Raw genomic sequence first — 26,895 nt, 5'->3', positions numbered from 1 at the left:
AATGTGAATTTGTCCCTGTGCTGAGCGCGAGCGCAAAGCCTCTGTACCTCTTAATACCTGATCTGAGTGGGTCTCAAGTGGTGGTTAGGCCTCACACTTGGCGTCTGTACAAGGGTGAATTTCATCCTGTGTGTAAAACGGATATGCGGTCATTGTGTCCTTTGCTAATTAACTTTAGCAATCACTGCTATCTTTGCTTTAATTATCACTTTGTAACCATAATTGCCATTCTAACCCCATTTATGGTCTTATATAATCACTCAAATTTGTTAATTTTTTTTCTTGTCAAAGGAAATTACTATTAGTAACTTAGCAAGCACACATCATGGCAACTAGTATTCCTGCTTTGTGAAAATGTAAGTTTCACCCTTAGGCTAGATATAATTTAGAGATCTTAAAGTTGCTAATGATTTTCAATATTTTAGTCTAATTGAATGCACAGTGCTTTTATATTCAAATTGGAATGCCCAGCCTGTTGGTAGCTGAACAGTTGTGAGAGTGGAATGCAGCTCTAGAAATACTAACATTTCTGTGTGTTCACAGACATCACATGATGCATCAATAATATCCTGGCTTTATTCCACATGGGATTTAATAGCACAATTCATAGTCAAGATATTCTGGAGTAATGAGTGGCATACCAGTATGGGTGTGATTGCAGATAAACAAATGCAGCAGCCACTCTACACTGCAGAACAGTTCACTGATGGCTGCTTTGGTCAGAGGGTGGGTTTTAAAACATACTCAGCATTGGCCGAATTCTGCTTCTGTTGAATTCAGTGATAAAACTCCCACTGGCTCCATACAAGCAGAGTTGGGCCGATGCTGAGCGCTTGTAAGAATCTCACCCTCAGAGCTTTTTTAGCTGGAAGAGTAAATATCAGCCAGGATCCTGCCACTATCAGAAACTGCCGGTCACGGTCAGATTGTGGGTAGCCAGACCTAGTAGTTAGAGGCAGAGTCCACAGTCACGAGATAGGAGTCAACTGGGGTAGGATACCATGGGGTGAGAGGCAGGAGACAAACTGAAGATCAGAACCACAAGTCAGATGCCAGGAGTCATGCCAGGTCAGAATGTCGGGAAATCCAGCAGGAGCAGGAAGCACAAGGCACACAGTCAAAAGCAGGGTGGAACCCAGTTGTTCAGATAATTTCCTGTTCCTGCTGTTGGCTAAAGGTACTCTGCCAGTCAGACCTCAGGAATGGACTCTCACAGTGGGGCTGGGCTTTGTGGGTCCCAGGTAAGCCATTGGTGTATAGCTGCTCCTGTGGGCCCAGGTTCAAGACCTATGGGTCATGACCTTGTGCTGGACTATTTAACTTTGATCAGAGATGGGTACATGGGAACTCCACCTAGCGTCTTCTTCAGAAATACTCTAATAATTCAGCACCACCTTAGTGCTACACGGCAGCATCATTATTAGGTAAAAACATATGCTCTGGTCTGGAATATGAACCCACGATCTTCTATCCCAGAGCCAAGAGTGGGACAAATGGCCATATGAAGGTTCTATTAGAATTATCCAGAAACTGGTATTTAATCACTAGCACAGTAGATAGGACTTGTTTCTGTTACTCTAAAGAATAAACATCTACATCAAAAAGAAAAGAAGTACTTGTGGCACCTTAGAGACTAACCAATTTATTTGAGCATGAGCTTTCGTGAGCTACAGCTCACTTCATCGGATGCATACCGTGGAAACTGCAGCAGATATTATATACACACAGAGATCATGAAACAATACCTCCTCCCACCCCACTGTCCTGCTGGTAATAGCTTATCTAAAGTGATCATCAAGTTGGGCCATTTCCAGCACAAATCCAGGTTTTCTCACCCTCCACCCCACTACACACAAACTCACTCTCCTGCTGGTAATAGCCCATCCAAAGTGACAACTCTCTTCACAATGTGCATGGTAATCAAGGTGGGCCATGTCCAGCACAAATCCAGGCTCTCTCACCCCCCCTTCCCCCTCCCCCCGGGGGACACACACACACACACAAACTCACTCTCCTGCTGGCAATAGCTCATCCAAACTGACCACTCTCCAAGTTTAAATCCAAGATTAACCAGAACATCTGGGGGGGAGGGGTAGGAAAAAACAAGGGGAAATAGACTACCTTGCATAATGACTTAGCCACTCCCAGTCTCTATTTAAGCCTAAATTAATAGTGTCCAATTTGCAAATGAATTCCAATTCAGCAGTTTCTCGCTGGAGTCTGGATTTGAAGTTTTTTTGTTTTAAGATAGCGACCTTCATGTCTGTGATTGCGTGACCAGAGAGATTGAAGAGTTCTCCGACTGGTTTATGAATGTTATAATTCTTGACATCTGATTTGTGTCCATTTATTCTTTTACGTAGAGACTGTCCAGTTTGACCAATGTAAACAGCAGAGGGGCATTGCTGGCACATGATGGCATATATCACATTGGTGGATATGCAGGTGAACAAGCCTCTGATAGTGTGGCTGATGTTATTAGGCCCTGTGATGGTGTCCCCTGAATAGATATGTGGGCACAGTTGGCAACGGGCTTTGTTGCAAGGATAAGTTCCTGGGTTAGTGGTTCTGTTGTGTGGTATGTGGTTGTTGGTGAGTATTTGCTTCAGGTTGCGGGGCTGTCTGTAGGCAAGGACTGGCCTGTCTCCCAAGATTTGTGAGAGTGTTGGGTCATCCTTCAGGATAGGTTGTAGATCCTTAATAATGCGTTGGAGGGGTTTTAGTTGGGGGCTGAAGGTGACGGCTAGTGGCGTTCTGTTATTTTCTTTGTTAGGCCTGTCCTGTAGTAGGTAACTTCTCGGAACTCTTCTGGCTCTATCAATCTGTTTCTTCACTTCCGCAGGTGGGTATTTTAGTTGTAAGAAAGCTTGACAGAGATCTTGTAGGTGTTTGTCTCTGTCTGAGGGGTTGGAGCAAATGCGGTTGTATCGCAGAGCTTGGCTGTAGACGATGGATCGTGTGGTGCGGTCAGGGTGAAAGCTGGAGGCATGTAGGTAGGAATAGTGGTCAGTAGGTTTCCGGTATAGGGTGGTGTTTATGTGACCATTGTTTATTAGCACTGTAGTGTCCAGGAAGTGGATCTCTTGTGTGGACTGGACCAGGCTGAGGTTGATGGTGGGATGGAAGTTGTTGAAATCATGGTGGAATTCCTCAAGGGCTTCTTTTCCATGGGTCTAGATGATGAAGATGTCATCAATATAGCGCAAGTAGAGTAGGGGCTTTAGGGGACGAGAGCTGAGGAAGCGTTGTTCTAAATCAGCCATAAAAATGTTGGCATACTGTTCTGTGGGGCCATGCGGGTACCCATAGCAGTGCCGCTGATCTGAAGGTATACATTGTCCCCAAATGTAAAATAGTTATGGGTAAGGACAAAGTCACAAAGTTCAGCCACCAGGTTAGCCGTGACATTATCGGGGATAGTGTTCTTGACGGCTTGTAGTCCACCTTTGTGTGGAATGTTGGTGTAGAGGGCTTCTACATCCATAGTGGCCAGGATGGTGTTATCAGGAAGATCACCGATGGATTGAAGTTTCCTCAGGAAATCAGTGGTGTCTCGAAGGTAGCTGGGAGTGCTGGTAGCATAGGGCCTGAGGAGGGAGTCTACATAGCCAGACAATCCTGATGTCAGGGTGCCAATGCCTGAGATGATGGGGCGCCCAGGATTTCCAGGTTTATGGATCTTGGCTAGTAGATAGAATCTCCCAGGTCAGAGTTCCAGGGGTGTGTCTGTGTGGATTTGATCTTGTGCTTTTTCAGGAAGTTTCTTGAGCAAATGCTGTAGTTGCTTTTGGTAACTCTCAGTGGGATCATAGGGTAATGGCTTGTAGAAAGTGGTGTTGGAGAGCTGCCGAGCAGCCTCTTGTTCATATTCTGACCTATTCATGATGACAACAGCACCTCCTTTGTCAGCCTTTTTGATTATGATGTCAGAGTTGTTTCTGAGGCTGTGGATGGCATTGCGTTCTGCATGGCTGAGGTTATGGGGCAAGTGATGCTGCTTTTCCACAATTTCAGCCCGTGCACGTCGGCGGAAGCACTCTATGTAGAAGTCCAGTCTGCTGTTTTGACCTTCAGGAGGAGTCCACCTAGAATCCTTCTTTTTCTAGCGTTGGTAGGGAGGCCTCTGTGGATTAGTATGTTGTTCAGAGGTATTTTGGAAATATTCCTTGAGTCGGAGACATCGAAAATAGGATTCTAGGTCACCACAGAACTGTATCGTGTTCGTGGGGGTGGAGGGGCAGAAGGAGAGGCCCCGAGATAGGACAGCTGCTTCTGCTGGGCTGAGAGTATAGTTGGATAGGTTAACAATATTGCTAGGTGGGTTGAGGGAACCATTGCTGTGGCCCCTTGTAGCATGTAGTAGTTTAGAAAGTTTAGTGTCCTTTTTCTTTTGTAGAGAAGCAAAGTGTGCGTTGTAAATGGCTTGTCTAGTTTTAGTAAAATCCAGCCACGAGGAAGTTTGTGTGGAAGGTTGGTTTTTTACGAGAGTATCCATTTTTGAGAGCGCATTCTTAATCTTTCCCTGTTTGCTGTAGAGGATGTTGATCAGGTGACTCCGCAGTTTCTTTGAGAGCGTGTGGCACAAGCTGTCAGCATAGTCTGTGTGGTATGTAGATTTCAATGGATTTTTTACCTTCAGTCCTTTTGGTACGATGTCCATCTGTTTGCATTTGGAAAGGAAGATGATGTCTGTCTGTATCTGTACAAGTTTTTTCATGCAGTTGATAGATTTCCACTCCATACGGCTAAATGCAGTGCCTTGCATAATGACAGGTTTCAGGGTAACAGCCGTGTTAGTCTGTATTCGCAAAAAGAAAAGGAGTACTTGTGGCACCTTAGAGACTAACCAATTTATTTGAGCATGAGCTTTCGTGAGCTACAGCTCACTTCATCGGATGCATACCGTGGAAACTGCAGCAGATATTATATACACACAGAGATCATGAAACAATACCTCCTCCCACCCCACTGTCCTGCTGGTAATAGCTTATCTAAAGTGATCATCAAGTTGGGCCATTTCCAGCACAAATCCAGGTTTTCTCACCCTCCACCCCCCTACACACAAACTCACTCTCCTGCTGGTAATAGCCCATCCAAAGTGACAACTCTCTTCACAATGTGCATGATAATCAAGGTGGGCCATTTCCAGCACAAATCCAGGTTTTCTCACCCCCTCACCCCCCTCCAAAAACCACACACACAAACTCACTCTCCTGCTGGTAATAGCTCATCCAAAGTGACCACTCTCCCTACAATGTGCATGGTAATCAAGGTGGGCCATGTCCAGCACAAATCCAGGCTCTCTCACCCCCCCTTTCCCCCCCCCCCCGGGGACACACACACACACACACAAACTCACTCTCCTGCTGGCAATAGCTCATCCAAACTGACCACTCTCCAAGTTTAAATCCAAGTTTAACCAGAACGTCTGGGGGGGGGGGTAGGAAAAAACAAGGGGAAATAGGCTACCTTGCATAATGACTTAGCCACAGACATGAAGGTCGCTATCTTAAAACAAAAAAACTTCAAATCCAGACTCCAGCGAGAAACTGCTGAATTGGAATTCATTTGCAAATTGGACACTATTAATTTAGGCTTAAATAGAGACTGGGAGTGGCTAAGTCATTATGCAAGGTAGCCTATTTCCCCTTGTTTTTTCCTACCCTCCCCCCCAGACGTTCTGGTTAAACTTGGATTTAAACTTGGAGAGTGGTCAGTTTGGATGAGCTATTGCCAGCAGGAGAGTGAGTTTGTGTGTGTGTGTGTGTGTGTGTGTCCCCAGGGGGGTGGGAAGGGGGGGGTGAGAGAGCCTGGATTTGTGCTGGACATGGCCCACCTTGATTACCATGCACATTGTAGGGAGAGTGGTCACTTTGGATGAGCTTTTACCAGCAGGAGAGTGAGTTTGTGTGTGTATGGGGGTGGGGGGGGTTAGAAAACCTGGATTTGTGCTGGAAATGGCCCACCTTGATTATCATGCACATTGTGAAGAGAGTTGTCACTTTGGATGGGCTATTACCAGCAGGAGAGTGAGTTGTGTGTAGGGGGGTGGAGGGTGAGAAAACCTGGATTTGTGCTGGAAATGGCCCAACTTGATGATCACTTTAGATAAGCTATCACCAGCAGGACAGTGGGGTGGGAGGAGGTATTGTTTAATGATCTCTGTGTGTATATAATATCTGCTGCAGTTTCCACGGTATGCATCCGATGAAGTGAGCTGTAGCTCACGAAAGCTCATGCTCAAATAAATTGGTTAGTCTCTAAGGTGCCACAAGTACTCCTTTTCTTTTTGCGAATACAGACTAACACGGCTGTTACTCTGAAACCATCTACATCAAAACTGTTGATGTATTTACGACATTGTAACATCTTAATCTTAGGCAATTATTGTCTTTAATTTAGAGTAAATAATCTAATCTGATTTGAATGCTTACATTTCATGTTTTCTGAGTTACTAAAGCTAAACTGCACTTCCAAAAGTAATTTATAATCATTACAACATTGTAGTGTAGGAAATATATTCACAATTGACAACCGAGGAAAACCATTCCATCATTTCTGCAAGGCGGCTTTCATCAGGGTGATACAATACACTCTTGCATCTTCTTAATTGGTTCAATCCCATGAGCCATTAGCAGGAACATTTTCCTTTGATATCGATGTGAGTCTTGCCTGGGCAAGAAAATATGGGATTGAGAAGCAATGTCTGATCAGACTCTCACTGAAGTCAATTAGAGTTTTAGCATCGAGTTTACTGGTCGCAAAATCAGACCCCTGCATGGTATTTCAGAATATGTTGCAGCTGCTGGAGAAGGGACACCAATTTCAGGAATCACTCAGGTCCATGTCAAGGGATAGATCATGCCTCTGGCAGAGAAATCCATGGGAGTGGTCATGAGAATTAGGGAAAACTCCCCTTGTACAAAGAAAAGAAGTACTTGTGGAACCTTAGAGACTAACAAATTTATTTGAGCATAAGCTTTCGTGAGCTGCAGCTCACTTCATCAGATGCATTCAGTGGAAAATACAGTGGGGAGATTTTATATACAAAGAGAACATGAAACAATGGGTGTTACCATACACACTGTAACGAGAGTGATCAGGTAAAGTGAGCTATTATCAGCAGGAGAGCGGGGGGGAAAAAACCTTTTGTAGTGTTAATCAAGGTGGGCCATTTCCAGGAGTTGACAAGAACGTCTGAGGAACAGTGTGTGTGTGTGGGGGGGGGGGAATAAACATGGGGAAATAGTTTTACTTTGTGTAATGACCCATCCACTCCCAATCTTTATTCAAGCCTAAGTTAACTGTGTCCAGTTTGCAAATTAATTCCAATTCAGCAGTCTCTCACTGGAGTCTGCTTTTGAAGTTTTTTTGTTGAAGAATTGCCACTTTTAGGTCTGTAATCAAGTGACCAAAGAGACTGAAGTGTTCGCCGACTGGTTTTTGAATGTTCTAATTCTTGACGTCTGATTTGTGTCTATTTATTCTTTTACCTAGAGACCGTCCAGTTTGGCCAATGTACATGGCAGAGGCGCATTGCTGGCACATGATGGCATATATCACATTGGTAGATGTGCAGGTGAACGAGCCTCTGATAGTGTGACTGATGCACAGCACTGGAGGGGCTTTAGGGCCCCTGGAATTTGCAAAGGGTCTCCCAATCCTCGGGGTCTTAATGATCCACAGTGAGAAGCACCACCTGATCCATGAAGTAAGGAGACACACATGTAGATGGCTGTCCCTGTGTAGAGCTCCACTTCTTCTGTTCCTTAGCAGCATAGCTTCTGCTGAGTCACCTTACAGCTGCATAGTGGCTTTTGGATAGGAGATCCAGACTAAATTAATACAGCTCCATAGAAATCATAGAATATCAAGGTTGGAAGGGACCTCAGGAGGTCATCTAGTCCAACCCCCTGCTCAAAGCAGGACCAATCCCCAACTAAATCATCCCAGCCAGGGTTTTGTCAAGCCTGATTTTAAAAACTTCTAAGGAAGGAGATTCCACCTCCTCCCTAGGTAACACATTCCAGTGTTTCACCACCCTCCTAGTGAAAAAGTTTTTCCTAATATCCAACCTAAACCTCCCCCACTGCAACTTGAGACCGTTACTCCTCGTTCTGTCATCTGCTACCACTGAGAACGGTCTAGATCCATCCTTTTTGAAACCCCCTTTCAGGTAGCTGAAAGCAGCTATCAAATCCCCCCTCATTCTTCTCTTCCGCAGACTAAACAATCCCAGTTCCCTCAGCCTCTCCTCATAAGTCATGTGTTCCAGTCCCCTAATCATTTTTGTTGCCCTCCGCTGGACTCTTTCCAATTTTTCCACATCCTTCTTGTAGTGTGGGGCCCAAAACTGGACACAGTACTCCAGATGAGGCCTCACCAATGTCGAATAGAGGGCAACGATCACGTCCCTCGATCTACTGGCAATGCCCCTACTTATACATTCCAAAATGCCATTGGCCTTCTTGGCAAAAGGGCACACTGTTGACTCATATCCAGCTTCTCGTCCACTGTAACTCCTAGGTCCTTTTCTACAGAACTACTGCCGAGCCATTCGGTCCCTAGTCTGTAGCGGTGCATGGGATTCTTCCGTCCTAAATGCAGGTCTCTGCACTTGTCCTTGTTGAACCTCATCAGATTTCTTTTGGCCCAATCTTCTAATTTGTCTAGGGCCCTCTGTATCCAATCCCTACCCTCCAGTGTATCTACCTCTCCTCCCAGTTTAGTGTCACCTGCAAACTTGCTGAGGGTGCAATCCACACCATCCTCCAGATCATTTATGAAGATATTGAACAAAACTGGCCCCAGGACTGACCCTTGGGGCACTCCGCTTGATACCAGCTGCCAACTAGACATGGAGCCATTGATCACTATCCGTTGAGCCCGACAATCTAGCCAGCTTTCTATCCACCTTATAGTCCATTCATCCAGCCCATACTTCTTTAACTTGCAGGAAAGAATACTGTGAGAGACCGTCTCAAAAACTTTGCTGAAGTCAAGGAACAACACGTCCACTGCTTTTCCCTCATCCACAGAGCCAGTTATCTTGTCATAGAAGGCAATTAGATTAGTCAGGCATGACTTGCCCTTGGTGAATCCACGCTGACTGCTCCTGATCACTTTCGTCTCCTCTAAGTGCTTCAGAATTGATTCCTTGAGGACCTGCTCCATGATTTTTCCAGGGACTGAGGTGAGGCTGACTGGCCTGTAGTTCCCAGGATCCTCCTTCTTCCCTTTTTTAAAGATGGGCACTACATTAGCCTTTTTCCAGTCATCCGGGACCTCCCCCAATCACCATGAGTTTTCAAAGATAACGGCCAATGGCTCTGCAGTCACATCCGCCAACTCCTTTAGCATTCTGAGATGCAGCGCATCCGGCCCCATGGACTTGTGCTCATCCAGCTTTTCTAAATAGTCCTGAACCACTTCTTTCTTCACAGAGGGCTGGTCACCTTCTCCCCATGCTGGGCTGCCCAGTCCAGCAGTATGGGAGCTGACCTTGTTCGTGAAGACAGAGGCAAAAAAAGCATTGAGTACATTAGCTTTTTCCACATCCTCTCTCACGAGGTTGCCTCCCTCCTTCAGTAAGAGGCCCACACTTCTCTTGACCTTCTTGTTGTTGCTAACATACCTGAAGAAACCCTTCTTGTTACTCTTAACATCTCTTGCTAGCTGCAACTCCAGGTGTGATTTGGCCTTCCTGATTTCACTCCTGCATGCCCGAGAAATATTTTTATACTCTTCCCTGGTCATTTGTGCAATCTTCCACTTCTTGTAAGCTTCTTTTTTGTGTTTAAGATCAGCAAGGATTTCACTGTTACGCCAGACTGGTCGCCTGCCATATTTACTATTCTTTCTACACATCGGGATGGTTTGTCCCTGTAACTTCAATAAGGATTCTTTAAAATACAGCCAGCTCTCCTGGACTCCTTTCCCCCTCATGTTATTCTCCCAGGGGATCCTGCCCATCAGTTCCCTGAGGTTGTCAAAGTCTGCTTTTCTGAAGTCCAGGGTCCATATTCTGCTGCTTTCCTTTCTTCCTTGTGTCAGGATCCTGAACTTGACCATCTCATGGTCACTGCCTCCCAGGTTCCCATCCACTTTAGCTTCCCCTACTAATTCTTCCCGGTTAGTGAGCAGCAGGTCAAGAAGAGCTCTGCCCCTAGTTGGTTCCTCCAGCACTTGCACCAGGAAATTGTCCCCTACCCTTTCCAAAAGCTTCCTGGATTGTCTGTGCACCGCTGTATTGCTCTCCCAGCAGATATCAGGGTGACTGAAGTCTCCCATAAGAACCAGGGCCTGCGGACTTGTAACTTCCATTAGTTTCCGGAAGAAAGCCTCGTCCACCTCATCCTTCTGGTCTGGTAGTCTATAGCAGACTCCCACCACAACTTCACCCTTGTTGCTCACACTTCTAAACTTAATCCAGAGACACTCAGATTTTTCTGCAGTTTCATACCGGAGCTCTGAGCAGTCATACTGCTCTCTTGCATACAATGCAACTCCCCCACCTTTTCTGCCCTGCCTGTCCTTCCTGAACAGTTTATATCCATCCATGACAGTACTCCAGTCATGTGAGTCATCCCACCAAGTCTCTGTTATTCCAATCACATCATAATTCCTTGACTGTGCCAGGACTTCCAGTTCTCCCTGCTTGTTTCCCAGGCTTCTTGCATTTGTGTATAGGCACTTGAGATAACTTGCTGTTTGTCCTGCTTTCTCAGTATGAGGCAGGAGCCCTCCCCTCTCGCGCTCTCCTGCTTGTGCTTCCTCCCAGTACCTCATTGGAGGGAACTGTCAGCTGGAGGTCTATGGGTTGTTGTGTGAGAGAACAGACCTTCTGGAGCCACCGCTGGTGCTGATGACCAAAGGCGGTAATGTACATGGAGGTTGCCATGTGGCTCAAAAGGAAAAGGCAAATCCTGACTGGGACAGGAGGACTAGTGACCACTGTGGCAGTCAGTCCCTATCTGGTCTGCAGGAGATGGTGCCATGGAGACCAGCTAGCCATCTGCTCCATCCCTTCTGACCCTGGTACTAACAACCAAAACCCGATGGAGCCCAACCAGTGACTTCACAGGGAGCAAGGAAGAGGGATGGTGCACACCACTCATCAACCCATTTGTTCATCTGCCAGATTAGAGGATCCTCCATGGAAAAAACCACAGGAGATGATCTGGTTCCATGTCATTAAAAGTTTTTGTCTTCAATTCAACAAAGTAGATGTCACATCAAATAAAGAGATGATCTAGTACAATATTAATCGACAATGAACAAACATAAAAATGTCTACTTACAAGAGAGGAGCAAATAATACACAACAAATAACCTATGCAATGAATTCTGCTTTTTTTATAGTGTTAAAAAATTCTAAAATTTCTAATTATTCAAAATTCACCACCGACTTCCATTAATAATTCTGTGAACAATCTGCAAATGAAAATAGATCATTGTAAATATTCATAATTCATGTAGACCATGTGGCATTGTTTCTGTTCTATAACTGGATGAGTTATGTATCTAACCAACACAGCATGAACTGTGAATTTTACAGTTGAAGCTACAGTTCAAAATTTGCATTTGATGATTCAAGTTAAAATGTGCTTAGTGTGAGTACGTGGCTGGTAGAGCTTGAGCCCTCCGAAATTTGCAGAACATGATCTCAAGGATTAAGAATTCAGCTGAATCAAAACTTCTTTCAAATTTCAACAAATATTTGCAGACCCCCCCCCATTCCCCCCCCAGTGCTTGCTCAGCACTAATGGTTACTGTTTTAGCACTTAATCCTGCAGTCAGTTACTCAGGCAAAACTGCCACTGGACCAGGCACTCAATGGCAAAAGTGCAGTTACAAAAGACATCATGCAAAAAGCTGATGAATAGCTTGTGTGAAGATGAAGGAACAAGACTACTCTGCAATTTATTTGGTCTTATCTATTTCACTCTTGAATTAATTTGATCTTCATTAAGTCAGTATTACAACCCAAATGGTTTTTAGAACCTTAAAAGTAAACAAACACACACAAAGATCAGTACACCACAAGACTCCTGTTCTTTGTTCAAAGATGTACAAGAGACTGAATCTTACAATTACATATTTATGATTTAATAGCCCCCACTTCTCGTTTGACCTGAATTCAAAAGTTGCATGCCTCTGCTTTAATACTACCCCAAAGGATATCACATAAACTGCATGCAGACCAACCAGGTGCTGCAACACACCTAAACTAAACAAAGCATAAGGAGAAAAAAGGCCAGCAGGGAAAATGGATGAAAAGCAAGGCATAATACATGGTAAAATTCAGAAAAGCTGGAAAAGGGGCTGCTAGGCACCACAGCAGACAAAGCAGGTAGAATTAGAAGACAGTAGCAGCACACACAAAAACATTCTAAAATTACTGCTTTTATTTCTTTTTTGGTAATGGTACTGAACTTCCACTGGAGTAGCTCTCTGAGGCTAATTGGTTCTTTCCAGGAAACAAAATATGTCAATTCCTAGGGAATTTAGTAGACAGTATCAGAATAAACATTATTCTCCTTCTTTTCAAATGTATCCTTTTGTGGCTGCCTGGCTTCAAAGCAGCAGACACAGCCTAGCGCCAGATTGTGCTCTCTAGATTCGTGCACAAATCTAATCCTATTTTAGTGCATCAAGAAGGTGCTGTCTCTATGGAGAGGGAGTATGGTATATCGGGGTGAAACCACTGAGGAGGAAGGTGCAAGATTTGGTTGGGGGAGGGAAGGATGGAGGTAGGGCAGAGCAAAGGGTAAATGCATTTCCACTGACAGTAAATAAGTTAAAAACTGAGGCACAGGTTCAGTGCCCAGTGACGTGGATGGAAAGATTCCCACTGCCTTCAAATGAGAATCAAATCAGACCCTTAATGCAGCCTCAGCTTTCCACAGACCTCCTCTGCTTAAAAGCCCCCATTTACTGGAAGTTCCAGGGGCAGAAATCCCCCAGCACAGAAACATGAAATCTATGCAGACAAACTTAGTGTAAGGGGACTGTTGCCCTGTTACTCACATTCCGTGGGGGTGTTTCCGTTGCTAGCGCCCAGTACTAAAAAGGGGGAAGGGTCAAAGGGGAATCAGGGCCCTGAGACTGACAGCCCCCAGGAACAATGGGGAGAAGCCAATGCTCCAGATCAACCTGAATGACAGGGCAGGCAGGCTAATCAGGGAGTCAGGAGGCCAGGGAGGTCCCGTCCTCCGTGTGAGCTGGATTTGTCTGGGTCAGACAGAGTGGAGCCGAGCCATGAAGAAAGCAGGGGCTCGAGCTGAGCTGGGGAGCAGAGCTGTGCCAGATCCAGAGAGAGCAGATCCTGTCCTGGGAGCAGAGCTGCAGCCCCAAAGCCAGAGGCACAGCCCAGAGAGAGCACACTTGCCCTGGGAGCAGAGCTGCAGCAACCAGAGCGGCCAGAAAAGCAGCCCAGGAAGTAGGTCAGTGCTGGGAGCAGAGCTGTAGCAACTAGAGGCAGAGGGGCCAGAGAAGCAGCCCAGGGAGCTGGAGGCAGAGCAGCAGCAGTGCAGAGACAGAGTGGTGGGGCTGGAGCAGTCCGGAGCTGGGTGCGGTGAGCAGCTGGGAAGAGCGAGGGGGACCCTGGGCAGCGGGCCCAGCACAGGGAGACGCCTCAGCCAAGAGGCTCTGTAGGCCAAGCTTGGATCGTAACCCCGACAGGGCAGGGGCGACACTGGGCAGAAGGGTCCTACCACTTAGAGCCTGAGAGCGTGTGGCCACCACCAGAGCAAGTGCCCAACCCACAGCATCCCTGTAGCACAGCCAGGGCCTGAGAAGGAGGCCTGAGACTTACAAGGAACAGACTGTGAACTGCCCTGACGTTCCAGAGACACTGTTTGTGATGTTCCCTGCCACAGAGCGGGGTGATGTGTTTCCTTTAACCTTTCCCATTTTTCCTTATTCTTATTATAATTAATTGTTGATTAAATAACTTGCATTTGCTTTAACTTGTATGTAATGGTCAGCGGGTCAGAGAAGTGCCCAGTGCAGAGAGAGTACCCCGGAGTGGGGACACCCTAGCCCCTGTCCTTGGTGACCACAGCAGGGTTGGGGGTCGAGCCCACCCAGGAATCCTGGGCCCAGCCTTGTTGGGGTTACGAGGACTCTGGCAGACAGGAGAGTGGAAGGGGAGTCCTCAAGGGCAGGGAGGCCACTGGGTAAAGGAAGTGGGAGCGACGCCTCAGATCCTTTCGCTAGCCCACTTCACTGGGGTAGTGCAGAAGCCAGGAAAGTTCCCCACAATAGCGGGACTATTCTCCCGCTTACATTAGGACTGCAGAGGGTCTTGGAGAATCTGTGGGCTTTGGAAGCAGAATCCTCTCTTTATTCCATGAGGGTCAAAACCTGCCCTCAATAGAATGATTTGGGGAAAACTCTGGTGAGCCTCACGGAATCTTACCCCCTTTCCTTTCACCAGGGTCCCTTTCATTTGTTTTCCCTAAGAGAGAGAATGATCTAGCCCTTACAATGCAGAATAAAAAAGAAATACAGAGTAAGGAGGGCAGCTGTAGTCATCATGTTGAATAATATTAATCCTCTAAATGCATATGCCAGTCTAAATTTAGACTCCTTGTTCTTCAAAGAGAATGATTAATCCAGAAATTAGTATTTTTTTGTCCAAAAAGATGTGGGTGTAGCTGAATTAGTCCTCAGTCTATATTAAACTGAAGTTTTAGAAGGCGGGAGGGAACAAGAGCCAATTGGAAAAATAAACATAGAATATTATTACTGAAGAGTGTTTTAGAGTGGATTAAATAGTATTGGATTAAATACTAGCATTTATTAAATTTATTTATAGACATTTTTTTTTGTTTGACAGACCAGAGTATACTATATTCTATAAGATCATGGGATAGATAATATAGATTGCACTTCATCTACATTTTACCATCAACTATTTAAAGGGACAATGGCAATCTGTTTAGGCCTGTAAGCATCACTTATGGATGCTAAATGTTATACTTCAGCTACTAAAGAGTCAAACAATACACAAAATATATACACTATATATAATATAGGTTTTGTCTTTAGCATGGTTATTTTTCTGACAGTTCCCATTGTTTAAGACTATGGAGCAAATTTTTAAATATTGACCTTATTTTACACCTGCAATATATGTCACTTAGATATCTAAGTACTTGATTTGTGGGGACAATTACGTACTTAGATATTAGCATAAATTCTGCACACAAATCATTGCAGATGAAACCAGAGGTGTATGACTATTCAGGAAATAGTCCATATTGTTGAGAATAGCTGATGTCTGTCTTCATTACTACTGTCCATGGCTGGTGTGTTTGTGCATGTGTGGATGAGAGAGACAGACAGACAGAAACTGGAGCTGACTATGGAAGCTGGAGGGTGACTGTGATAAGTGACATCAGCTGCAGTTCCTTCTTTCTCTTGTTTCAAAATGAGAGGTAGTGGGGGGACACACTAGTGACTGGGGATGTCTCCATACCAGGCAGTGTCCCTAACCCATCTCTTCCTCTCACCTGATTCTGATCCTACTTTAGAGGTGGTGGTGGCAGAAAAGGACTCAAAGTTTGCATAGTCCCTTGAAGTTTTTCACTTCCCAAAGACTTCCCCTCCTGAAGGGGCCCAGAGGCACACACACTCACCCCAAGTACAAAAAAAAAAAAAGAAATTCCTTTCACAAAGGCTGCGACTACATGTGGGACTTAAAACTACCCCCACTATGAAAAGCTGTTCCCATCAATGGAAGAAGTTCCAGAGACTACCAGGTCTCTCTTAATGATGGCTCCTGACAAGGGGAGAGACAGCTTTCCCTACTAGGTAGAGGTGGGGGAGGAGAGGAGAGAAAAATGCTGTTCAGTTTGGAGCACTATAGCTGTTTAAAAAATTTCTCTTAGATTTAAAAAAGAAAATCCATAGAGCAGTTTTGCCAACTATTGCCATTTTATTTCAAGTCTTACGTTTGATGTTTTTTCCTTAAAACCCCATCTGATGGAGGTCTGGGATTAGGGAAGAATCTCAGCTTTCATTAGAAAAATAAGTACATTTCTAGCCTTCATGGTTGAATAGCAGAGCTTGAAAACATGATCTGAGTGCACCCTAACAACTCAAATACCAGATGGCAATTAAAAAGAACCCCAAATCTATTAATTTAAATCCAGTCTCATGCTTGTGGTTGGCAATATGGTAGTGCATAATTTCAGGAGCTATTTGCTCCTTTGGGAGTGTTTTGCTTCCATTGCCCTCAGAGCCTAGAGCATTAAGCAAGTTGACCCGACTACAGTCACATTGCTTATATGAATAAGTTGCATGTCCAGGGATGCTGCATGCGATTGGACTTCCTTTAAGAACAGCCTATGCAAAATGTGGTCCCTGATCCTATGAACTAATCTGTATGGGCAAACTCCTGTTCCTGTTCAGAGCCCTATAGTCAGCCCATGCAAGATGACTAGGGACTTGAAGTTCAAACAAACTGCATGTGAGTAGAAGGGTGCAAATGTAAAATTGGGTAAAATATCTCACATATAGTTCACTTCAACGTTCATGGAGCAGCTAACATGAGTAGCCCGTAGTGAAATAACATTACACTCACGTTCTTCAGGGCTGTAGTAAAATAAGAGGAAGCTGAGTCATAATACAGAAAACCTCTGTAGTGGCTGCTCTGTATTCAAAAAGCCTAGGGATTCACTTCTGCCACACCATCCGCATGAGACACATCATCCAAAATAAAAAGAAATACCTAAAACAGGTACATACTGGCTGATGGTGAAAAGCCTTAAGGGCAGATGTATTCCTTTTAATCCCATTAGGTGGAGCCATCAGACAAGAGGAAATGGAGTAAAAGTCAGCACAGCGGGCATTGTTCGGAAATATTAGTCCTGTGGTATTCACATATTTTTCTCTGTCAGGAATTTTCTCCTTATGATATGGTCCATTCTTATCCAACTAAAAGCTTATCACATACAACTGCAATTAAAATAATAGGTTCTTTAACCTACCCATACAGTTAAGTTTTCATTAGCTTAACACACTATTGAGTCTGAGGTATTTAGATACTCCAGCAAGAGAGGGTGATATAAGTACCTAGAAAGACAGAGAACTAGACATAGAAACAGAAAACCAGTGCACACAAAGAATTAAAGAGCAGCAAAAAACAGAGAGAAGGGAATCTCGGTAAGGGCATGATCTTGCTCCTATTGAAGTTAATGGCCAAAGTCCCACGGACATTAACAGTGAAGGATCAGGCTGAAAAGGGGTAATGCCAATATAGTCATAAACAAGTTATCCATAAAAGCAATTTTAAATAAGATGTTTAAAAAATGAAAATGAGAAAATACTTTGAACATTTCCTGCTTTTTAAATTCTAGCTTCTTACAAGACTGAACATGAAAACCCACTGAGTCAGAGTATTATTTGATTTATTATTTGTATTGCAAATACAAATGTGAGCTCTAGACATGGATCAGGGTCCATTGGACTAGCGCTGTACTAACACAGAACAAAAAGACCCTGACCCAAAGAGCTTACAATCGAAGTACTGTTTTATATCTGTGTATGTTTTGTATCTTGATGCTTATTGGTGATTAAACTGATTGCTCAGTTTTGTACAGTAAATAGGTAGTTTTCAGTATTTTTGTCACCTAAATAGCTGTAGTCTCCTAAGGGGGTAAATATATATATTTGACTAGGGAGCCAACGAGTGCTTTGCAAATTGTACAGACATGTGGAAGAAATAAATCTGCATTGGTTCCTAGAAGACTCTATACCTTATATCTAACTTAATTTAATCACTTCAAGTGTGAGGAAAGCCTATTAGTTTTATCTTTGCCTTATGCAAATGTAACACTTTCATGATAGACCATTTTGAGTGGAGTTTAGCCACTCGTCAGGATTTAATTTCTCCCGGGGAAGAAAATCTCATCATTTCATGACCATCGGTCTATGATGTTTGGAATTCTTGACATTTATATGAATAGAATCTGGCTTGTTCTAGTTTTTGCAACAACACATTTTGTAGATACTTAGTCAAAATTCCTATTCCATTTTTACCCTTGTTTTTAGTTTGCATTGCTTTTCACCCAAAGTAAACACTATTTAAGCTTTGTGTTAAGAGAAGAATTATGCAGCAGTTGTGAGACATGAGAACTGGCAATTTTGGTTGTGTGGTGAAATCAGCTGCCCTTATTACCAGGGGGACTTTGATATACACACAGGGTTAGATTTGTCCTCATTAACATGAGGAGATGACAATTTCTTCCAACAGTGGGGGCTGGGACACTGCAAGAGGAATTGCCTTCCCCCACCTTAGGAACAAGCAATCTGTTTTACTAATCTCCTTCAGAGTTCTTGTGGTCAAGAGCAGCTTTCAATTTCCCCAAAGGCTCATCCCTAGCAGTGCCTCTTCCTTACCTGTTGTTCTAATAAGGGTGTGATAGGCAAGAGTGTAAAGGCTGAGCTCTATTTCCTGGCTCATATGAGCATGAGACAGGTTTACTCTTGTCACATGGCAGACTGCTACTGCATCTTCCACCCACTGTTTAGACTACTGAGGCCAATGGGAGCTAGAGTTGTTTTCAAATTAAATCTGACCTGTAGTGTTCACCTGAGTTATTCCCAGGATGATATGAGTGACTATGCTGTGTACTCAGTTTTCCTTTCAAATTTTCTTCTCCAGACTGATTTCTCTTTCCCAGTTATAATATCAACTCAAGGTACTTACATGGCCCCTGTTACTAATCTTTGATGTATGTATCCTCACAACACCCCAGTGAGGTAGGAAAATGTGATTATCTCCATTTTACAGATGGGGAGCTGAGGCACTGAGAGGCTAAATGCATTGCCCAAGGTCACACAGGAAATCTGTGACAGAGCACAGAACTAAACGTGGGTTTTGTTAATCTCAAGTTAGCACCTTAATTATTGTATCAGCCTTCCTTTCTAATGCATGTTAACATCACAGAAATAATACAGGTCCATTGAAAGCCTCAAAAAATTAATTGAAGGTTATGTCTCAGTGTTAATCCATCCTCCTTTATATACTGCAGCTGATATAACCCTCTTATAGGGAATTCACTTTGTATTACATACTATCTTATGTGTGAAATTCACCCCTGAGCAGAGTAATAGCACAGGGCCCATACCCCTTGAAGTCCTACATAAGTCTTATTTTGTGACTTTTGTGGTGTGTACATCTTGTGTTGGCCTTCTGAATGGGATGGATTTCATTTTCACATGAGCTGCAATATTAGGTAAAATACAGAGTGGTTTAAAGACAGAAAACCAGCCTTTACCTCAATTTCCACGATTTTCAATAAAACTCATCAAGTTATCATGACTAGGCTTATAAGAAGTGGATGAAAAGCTTTGATGTGAAGAAAAACAGGTGAAACTTGACATGTTTTGCTTATTTCACAATGCAGTGGAAAGGAATAGTAAAGTTTTGGAAGCCTAACTGCTGTATGTACACTAACTTTTTAGCCATATTTTTCTAGTTTGCATCAAACCAGGACTGAGCAGACTCCTGACAGGAAGAGCTTGGAAAGGTGAACACAAGGTTTTATGACCCACAAGAAAAACACAACATGAAATGGAGAAAATAAGTAAATAAAAATATTTGCATAGCATAACTCGAGATCTATTGTTTATAGTGCTGTATTGCTCTTTACCCCCCCTCCCCCGCCCCAAGTTTTTGGACTGATGTGCTGGAAAGAGAATAAAATATTTGCTCCAACTTCTTTTTCGGTCCCTTTTGAGAGAGTTTTAAGTAACTGTCTCTGTATCCAACTATTGTGTCTTTTTGAAGGTGCATTGCTACTGCTACTGCAGCCCCTTGCAAGGAAGAGAAATAATAACTAAATCCTTACAGACAGTTTGAACATTTTAAATACTGTGTATATGGAGGTCAAACTTGGGACTCATGGTTTTGCCTTATGTCATAAAAAATATATTTTTTTCCCAGTTTTGCAGTAACGTCTTGGATTTGACCTATGTCACTGATGTCACTTTTTTTTTTAATAATTGTATGAGCATAAACTCAGTTAGCAGAACTCATTTTTATTTCCAAAATCTCAAGGAGAAGGGAATAAAAATCCCTGACAAGAAGGAACTGGATCTCTCTATGCTGCTTGAACTCTGAGGGGTGAAGATGTCTAAGTGAAAGCAAGGGATCCCCAACTGTTTGGCCTGGGTTAGCCCTAAAGGACAGTAGAGCTTGCATATTATAGAAGCTTCTATTACCTTTTGGAACCTAACACTGTAACTCATTTGTGTGTGTGTTTACCTTCTTTATCCTTGTAAATAACTCTCATTTCTTTTCTTAATTAATAAATCCTTAGATAGTTTATTATAGGATTGGCTAAAAGTGTTGTCTTTGGTAAGCTATCTAGGATGTCAACAGTGTGCTCTTGTTGCCAAGAAGGCTAACGGCATTTTGGGCTGTGTAAGTAGGGGCATTGCCAGCAGACAGATCATTCCCCTCTATTCGACATTGGTGAGGCCTCATCTGGAGTACTGTGTCCAGTTTTGGGACCCACACTACAAGAAGGATATGGAAAAATTGGAAAGGGTCCAGCAGAGGGCAACAAAAATGATTAGGGGACTGGAACACATGAGTTATGAGGAGAGGCTGAGGGAACTGGGGATTGTTTAGTCTGCGGAAGAGAAGAATGAGGGGGGATTTGATGGCTGCTTTCAACTACCTTAAAGGGGGTTCCAAAGAGGATGGATTTAGACTGTTCTCAGTGGTAGCAGATGACAGAACAAGGAGTAATGGTCTCAAGTTGCAGTGGGGGAGGTTTAGGTTGGATATTAGGAAAAACTTTTTCACTAAGAGGGTGGTGAAGCACTGGAATGTGTTACCTAGGGAGGTGGTAGAATCTTCTTCCTTTGAGGTTTTTAAGGTCAGGCAAAGCCCTGGCTGGGATAATTTAGTTGGGAGATTGGTCCTGCTTTGAGCAGGGGGGTTGGACTGGATGACCTCCTGAGGTCCCTTCCAACCCTGATATTCTATGATGCAGTTGACCTGGGGTAAGTAACTATTCCTTTGGGACTGAGAGTAACCTTTATGACTATATTACAGCATTAAAAAGTCTGTCAGAGAAAGATGAATGCTCGTACAATTAAAGAGCAACAGCCTCTAAATCACCAGGTATGCTCTCTCTTTACTGTGTTAGCAAGAGGTGAATGGTAGATAAGTCAAGAGCTCACTTGCTAGAGAACACATCTCTCTTTGTCATTTTAAATAGACGCATAATAGAGCCTGTTCTCTCTAATCCAGTGATTCCCAAACTTGTTCCGCTGTTTGTGCAGGGAAAGCCCCTGGTGGGCCGGGCTGGTCTGTTTACCTGCTGTGTCTGCAGGTTCGGCTGATCGCGGCTTCTAGTGGCCGTGGTTTGCTGCTCCAGGCCAATGGGAGCTGCTGGAAGCGGTGGCCAGTACGTCCCTCGGCCCGTGCCGCTTCCAGCAGCTCCCAATGGCCTGGAGCAAAGAACCGTGGCCACTGGGAGCCACGATAGGCTGAACCTGTGGACGCAGTAGGTAAACAAACTGGCCCGGCCCACCAGGGGCTTTCCCTGCACAACCAGTGGAACAAGTTTGGGAACCACTGCTCTAATCTTACTCTCTAATGTCCTGGGACCAACACTGCTACAACAACACTGCTTATAACCATGGAAGATATAGAATTTTGCTGTCTGAAACGGAAACTCCACAACATGAAGAAAAAGGAAGCGAAACTTAACAGCAACATCTACTTCCTGAGCAAATGCAAGAAATAAAACATCATCCCCAGAGGTCTCACCATCTCAACCCTCTGACCACTACATATGCTGAATGGATCTGCAGAAGGACTTCAAAAATCTGAGGAACCACTCACTGCACCTCACATGCTCCAGTGGGACCACCTCAGACAAGAAATGCTGCCACACACTTGAAGAAAAATAACAGGAAATTTACTTAGAAATCATGCAAGAAACCCAAAACTACTATCAAAAAAACCTGATGAGAGCCATCCAACACAAAACAAAGTGGAACCAACTACAGCAATTCTACAACCCACAGAACACCACTTCTAGGAGAAACCATGGAACTGGGATCCACCAAATGGATACTACATGACATCCCAACGTCATCAATTTATCAGGACTACTCCTAACCAGAGCTGAATAATCTATTCTTTTTCCAAGGGACTGAACTTCCGACCCACCACAGAACATGATACCATACTAACATGTGGAGAACAGGAAAAATTCTTCTGCCAACTCCACCTCAAGAAATTCTTTCACAACAATGGCGACACCACCAACAATTACCACATCCCCAACAACAGTCATAAGAAAAAAGAGCCATCTGACTGGATAATCCCACAGTGGACAAAACCACACTTTTGATCGTTAAATTGATTGGTTCAGGGAAAAAATTGACTGTGAAACCTTTAACAAACATCACATCCATCACAATCTCTCCATCACCAAGAGGACAGCTAAATAGTCCCTGAAATCCAACCATCAGATAGTTCTCAATTGTAATGATTAAGTTAATGAGGCCAGCTCAACACTCTCCAACACCACCAACTATAAAGAACACAAAGAAGATTCCAAACCACAATTTACCCAGGAATTTAAGGATATAATCAAATCCTTTCCTCAAACAACTCCAAGAGAAACTTTACAACTTCATCCCACATGAACCCACCCCAGGAACTTTCTACATGCTTCCCAAAATATACAAACAAGGGAACCCAGGCAGACCATCATATCTGGCCATGGCACTGTTACTGAAGGAATATCAGGATTCATAGACACCATTCTCAAACCACTCACCACACACAGAGCCAACTTCCTTCGGGACACAACTGACTTCCTCCAGAAACTCTGCCAAATTAACAACCTCCCTCAGAACACTATCCTTGCCACCATAGATATCACCTCCCTATATTCCAACATCCCTCACAATGACAGCATCACTGTCTGCCTCAAATATTTACAAGACAATGGACAACACTCAGATATCCACCCGCCCCCATCCCCAAACACATCCACTTCATCCTTACCCATAACAATTTTACATTCAACAACACACGCTTTGTCCAAACCATGGGAACAGCTATGGGTACTCAGATGCCTCCCAATACGCCATCATCTTCATGGGCCACCCCGAAGAAGAATTTCTAGACAAAGGCACCTCAAAATCAATGTATACCTGAGATACATTTATGATATTTTAATCCTCTGGACAGATGACTTAAACTCCCTCATAGATTTCCACCAGAACTTCAACAACCACCACCAAACCATTAAAATTTCTCTAGAACACTACCCTACTAGCATCTTCCTGGACACCAGAATCAGCTTCAGCAAGGGAACCTTACAAACAACTACATACAAAAAATCCATGGATCGCCACACCTACCTTCACAGATCCAGTAACCACCACAGACGCACAAAGAAATCTTTTATCTACAGCCAAGCATGCAGATACAACAGAATATGCTCCGAGGATAAAGTCCTGGATATACATCTTAACACACTTAAAACTGCCTTCACTAAACAAAGACATTCCACTGGAGAAGTAGAACACATCAGGTAACAGGCCAGCCACATACACCGAGATAACCTGCTTCAATACAGAAATAAAACCCCCTCCAATCACACACTCCTAGTAGACAGCTACCACCTCACACTGTAACCCATATGGGGTATCATCAAACAATTACAACCCAAAGTTGATGGGGACCACATTCTGAAATAAATCTTTCCTGAACCCCCTCTTCTGGTCTTCCAACAACTCACCAAGCTCATCATCAGAAACAACCTCCCCGCAGACCAGGACACACCAACACAAAGCAGCACAACAGCTGCAAAACCTGTAGACATATCACCATTGCTATGATGATCAACACCCCATTCCTCCAAAACACATCTTTCAGGATCCAAACATGCCTATCACAACATATGGTGTGCTGTACCTCATCAAATGCCCCAATAGCAATAGTGTTTCTCCCCTCCTCACTACACAACTGGGGAGGTATTAATGGACCATTTCACCTTGAATGTTCCCTTGTACATTAGCAGTAATTTTTTTCAAATATTTAAATGACAGCTTGATTGTAGATTCCAGTTTTCATCAGAGCACAGTTGTTTATCTAGATATGTGTGTGAGTCGAGCTGTTAGCCCTAAAGATCTATTACTTGATTGGTGTCTGAAGGGAAAAAATATACCTTCAGTTGAATTGGGCTTACGTTGGTGTCCACAATATCCAAAATCTGATCTCAAATGCTGTGCTGGGGACATTCCCAACACATAAAAAAGAAAACCCTTCTCACTCACATCCCTTCCAGCATTGGATTGGAAAACCCAGATTATACTTCCTGTAGAAAAGAAGGAACTGAACTGTGCTATGCAGGATCCTAACCAGTAATGTACAATTTTGTAAGAATCTGCCTTCCTTTGAGGATTATCTTCTGCATTCAGGTCCATGACCATTTTTTCCTTCCACTCCTTTCTTGTATTTATCACCTGTGTACTCCACCAGGCTCCAAAAAGTTTAGAAACCAACTCAGCCCTGATGTTTACTTCCAACAGAGATTTTTCTGTCCAAAAGAGTAGTCTAGGCAACTAATCTCTAGTGCTCAGTGTAGATCAAAAATTCATAAACATAAGTACCAACAGCAGGAAGTACTGATACTCAGGAGTCTGTATCTAGGGTGTATTTATAATTTGGTTCCTTCCATGTGAGAAGCTCTTTGTCTTAAAACAAATAAACAAACAATCCCCCATGTCACTGAAAAATGAATAATGGACCCTTATTAGCTAATGATTTGATTTCCTTTCCCTACACTAAAGGAGGAAAATCTGATTAGCATATTAAAAGTCAAGAGAATTTTTTCCTCTTATTTAGAGTTGTCACATTCTGAAAATTGTGCCAAATAGGAGATAGAAGAGATTAACAATAATTCCTTTTTGAAATCTAATGGTGATGAAGAGTTGGATGTGTAAAGAGCCTGTCAGATGGACTTCTATCTCCATCCTAACTCAAGCAATTTTGCTCTCTCCTCTGATTCATTGTGCCAAAAAGTATGAAGTCCAAAGCATTTAAATAAACTTGGAACATCACTCCTCCTCTTTTCTTAGCCAAACTTTGCTAAATTTAATTCATGTTTTCCAGGCCCTGTGGATAAATCTTTCCTAATTGTATTATCTTACACTTCTTTAAACTTCACCCCTCAAGTAACCTCTATAATTAAGAGCTGTGCTATCTTTTTGTTTGCCATACCTCCTTGTTTTGTGTCATCCATACATTTTTGCAATTTCAAGTTTACCTTCTCCTTTAGTTCATTAATAAATAACATATTGGTCCATTATGGAGCTCCACTTTTATTTTGACAACATCATTGATAACTTTCTTTCCCATATCCCTCTTAAAAAGACAGATATAGGGGAAGGTATGAGGTTTTTTGAAGGGTGGTTTTGTTTAATGAACTGATGCTCATGAAAGGTGCCAGATTTTTGTAATGTTTTTCCAGGTTTTTATATCCATTATTATAGTATCTGAGAAGATTAATTGTTCTTTTAATTCACAGAATAGATAAGGCATAGACAGCAACACAGTGCTTTGCCAATATTTCTCAGTCCCTCTAAAATCTACCAACTCATCCAATCTTTGACCTTTTTATGTAAACTGTCAGTAAGGTTGTTTGTTATTGCCACTAGTGTTTTAGTGTGTTTATGATGTGGACGCATGTCCATTGGGAAAATGCCCAAAACTGCTAACTCAGACACCTGGCAGTAACACTAGCATCTTTTGGTCACTATGGGTTTGGGATGGGTTTTACCCAATGGGGTGGTGGTCAAAGGTTCCAGATCCCATTACCAATGCTTTAAGCTATCTTCTTTCCCATTGTTTCCTTTTCATATTCAGTTATTTATACCTTTTATTGGATTATCTTCAAGACAATATTTCACTTTTTCCTGAGTTTACTGTGCATTACCGCATTATAGGGTAAAATCCTGGGTCTGCTGAAGTCAATGGTAAAATTCCCACTGACTTCAACAAGGCCAGGATTTTACTCTTAGTCTTATTGTTGTTATGAAAAGAAATATAGGAACATCTGACATGTACACTGAGCACCTTAGAAGTGATTATAATACACAAGTGATAACACCCTATGTGGAGTTCTGTTAGTCTCAAAACCATTTTAATAGAACATATCTATTATATTTCTTCTCCACACAATGCCATAGAAACCAATGAAAACAGAAAATAACTGTGGTGGATACTAGATATGTGGGGAGCCTGTAAACAAAGCAAATTGGACTTGATCAGTTATTGTTTGATTCCCTGGACCTGATCTTCCTCTCATTTACACTCAGGGGTAATTTCACTGATGTCACTGGCGTTATGCAGGTGCAGAAGCTGTAAGCAACAGAGGAATCAGGCTTTGAATGTTATTTTAAAACAATGACTGCAGACATTGGCCACACCTTTCATCACACAGCACAGCCCAATTCTGAGGGTGTGCTGACTTCAGGCCGCCCAGCAGAGAGGGGGTTGTGTGTGCTTTGGAGGTACTTTCCACCTGAATATATCCTTTATTGTGATGACATAGACCAGCAAAACCTGGGATTGTATAAGATCCACTGGCTTTATCACGCACTCAAGAAATTTTTTTTTTTTTGTAACTGATGCCATTTACATCTTAGGACATTGGATAAGAAGCGTAGTAGAGATAGAGCATGGCAGGAACAGAGTTTGGATTGTTTTGTTTTGGCTAAGACTCACTGTGACATCAAGAGATATTTGAAGGAGCCTATGTCAAATGGTTGTCTTGTGTAAGCACATTGGGTTTGGATTTAATTTCAGCACATCTAATGCTATCCACACTACCGCATCATTTGTGA

This window comes from Lepidochelys kempii, chromosome 1, assembly GCF_965140265.1.
Source record: "Lepidochelys kempii isolate rLepKem1 chromosome 1, rLepKem1.hap2, whole genome shotgun sequence".
NCBI lineage: Eukaryota > Metazoa > Chordata > Testudines > Cheloniidae > Lepidochelys > Lepidochelys kempii.
The sequence above is the reverse complement of the archived record's forward strand: the minus strand, read 5'-3'. Positions refer to the sequence as shown.